The sequence below is a fragment of the Chenopodium album genome, chromosome 13, assembly GCF_948465745.1.
Source record: "Chenopodium album chromosome 13, dcCheAlbu1.1, whole genome shotgun sequence".
Taxonomy (NCBI): domain Eukaryota; kingdom Viridiplantae; phylum Streptophyta; class Magnoliopsida; order Caryophyllales; family Amaranthaceae; genus Chenopodium; species Chenopodium album.
In genome coordinates this window covers 35,173,960-35,176,374 of record NC_137846.1, presented here as the reverse complement: position 1 = coordinate 35,176,374, position 2,415 = coordinate 35,173,960, and the positions used below count along the sequence as shown (strand labels likewise).

Below are 2,415 nucleotides of genomic sequence, written 5' to 3'. Positions count from 1 at the left end.
TTCCCATGTTACCTTGATCACCAAAATTTTGATTTTGATGGTCTTGGTATCGGGAGTTGGGTTGTTGGTTTTGGTAGCCATACCCTCTTTGCTTAGAGTAGCCTCTTCCATTGAAATTAGAAGGGCCTCCCCCACCATGGTATTGGTTATCATAACCACCACCACTTTGGTTCCAACCACGGTTTCCACCTTGATTCCAATTCCCCATTTGATTGGGGTTTGGCCTCAAGTTCCCTACATTTTCCATTCTAGGAACAAAATTCATAGCATTGACATCTTCTACATTATCATCATATTCATAGGGAGGGGGTTGAACTTCGCAAGCATACACACAATGGGAGGTATCATGATCATAGGTTTCACATTTTGAGCAAAACATGCATCCTTGAGGCATTTTATTATAAGAAGTGGGGGAAGAAGTGGCCATACCATTGCCTCCCTTGGTTGAAGGGGAGGTATTACCATGAGGATTGGACCTTTCTTTCATCATTTCATCCATTTGCTTGGCCATCTTGGAGATTTGGGAAGAAAGGTTGTTGATTGCGTTGGCTTGCTCTAATGCATAGACACCTTTGCTAGAAGTGGCCTCCCTTTCTCCTTCGTACCAATCATCATAGTGCTTTGCGGCCTCCTCTATGATGCATTCCACTTCATCCTCTCCCTTGTTCATGATTGGACCGCCGGCGGCGGCATCTAGGCTTGTTCTCCCTTGAGGTGAGAGACCTCCATAGAAAGTGTGGATGAGTTGATACTTGGGTATCCCATGATGTGGGCATTGACGTTGAAGCTCCTTGTACCGGTCCCATGCCGCACTTAGAGTCTCACCACTCTTTTGGCGAAAGCCTTGGATCAACGATCGAGCCTCGGCGGTCTTCCTATGGTTATAAAATTTCCTCAAGAAAGCCGTTGTCACTTGGTCCCAAGTTGTGAGAGAGTTAGGGGGCACCTCCTTCTCTAGCCATTCTAGACCTCTCCCAATTAAAGAAAATGGAAACATCTTGAGACGGATGTACTCTTGAGTCACCCCGTTGGCTTTGATTGTGTCACAATATTTCTCAAATTCTTTTAAATGCTCATGAGGGCTCTCAAATTTTCCACCTGAGAATTGTTTCCTCTCTATCAAAGCAATCAAATTGGGCTTGATTTCGAAGTTGTTGGCTTGAGTGGTAGGAGTTAGGATCCCACTTTGGGCTCTAAAGGCTTCGGGAGCCCCAAGACGACTCAAAGGTGTATTCTCTCCCATTTTAGGACCGTCTTCACCTCCGGACTTAAAGTTTGAAAAGGGGTTGATATCGGGGCTTGATAGCGAATTAGGGCTATCTAAGTCTTCACTTGAGGGTGAAGATGGTGGAGTATCTTCCAATTCTCTTACTCCTTCTTTCGTTGGGGTGTAAGAATTTCTACTCCTCGCTCTCGCTTCTCTTCGAAGTAAGGACAAAGATCTTTCTAACTCCGGATCAATGGGAACCAAAGACCTTGAGCGAGTTCGTCCTCTGTTCATACAACAAAGCTAAGGAGAACGTAAGCATTGACAAGTAACAAGAAGTAACAAATACTAAAAGACAAGGAATGAGATAGTCTCAAATGAAGTAGTGAAAAATTAATGGAAGCCGTCTCCCCGGCAACGGCGCCAAATTTGACAAGGTAATAATCGCGTCGTCAAACGACTACACCTCAATCAAATATAATTTATACACCTAAACAAACCTAATACAAGTAAAAGGCAAGTATAGGGGTCGAACCACAAGGAGACATGCATAAACACCACATTCACTACTCAATACTTAAGCTACCTCGGAACAAGAAGTGTGAAAAGTTAAGAAATTAAACTAGAGATTAAGAATGATCAAAACCAAAATAACTAAGCACCAAGGGGAGTAGGTAGATGTAATGGCCAATTGATCATGCAATAACACGGAGGCAAGGCAGTGGTAAACTAAGCATGTAAGAATATCGAATTAAAGCTTAATCTAACCGCCTTCCGGGGTCAATCAAATTCTCCTAACATAGCCTCTATGTTTCCACACTAGAACCATATATTAGAAGGTGCAATCAAAGAACTATCGATAGTAATGAATCTTAACTAAGTCAACTTCCGTTTCTTGTTAGCAAAGATTCACCTTTAATCAACTAACAATGTGCACTTGCAAGAAGATTAAAGAACATCAAACACACAAAGACTTTAATCACCATTAACAAAACCCCAACATCATAAGCATGAATCAATCAACAACTACACCATCCCCACACCCTTGGCTAGGGGACTACTCACAAATCATATTGAAGGCAATATCAATCATCAAATCAATAAGCATCAACATGATCAATAAGCAATTAAGGAAAATCAAAATAAGCAAATAAAACTAAATACAAAAGCAAAGAAAGAGAGTAAGAAATTGCTCATTAATTGAAGAT

General features: G+C 41.7%; 1 non-coding gene across 1 annotated transcript; it reads left to right on the top strand.

The window, feature by feature from the left end:
- The first annotated feature begins 758 nt into the window (after nucleotides 1-758).
- Nucleotides 759-864, top strand: LOC145577232 (small nucleolar RNA R71). The gene has a single exon (XR_014098696.1). It is a non-coding gene; the product is annotated as a small nucleolar RNA R71 (small nucleolar RNA).
- Nucleotides 865-2,415: the final 1,551 nt, after the last annotated feature.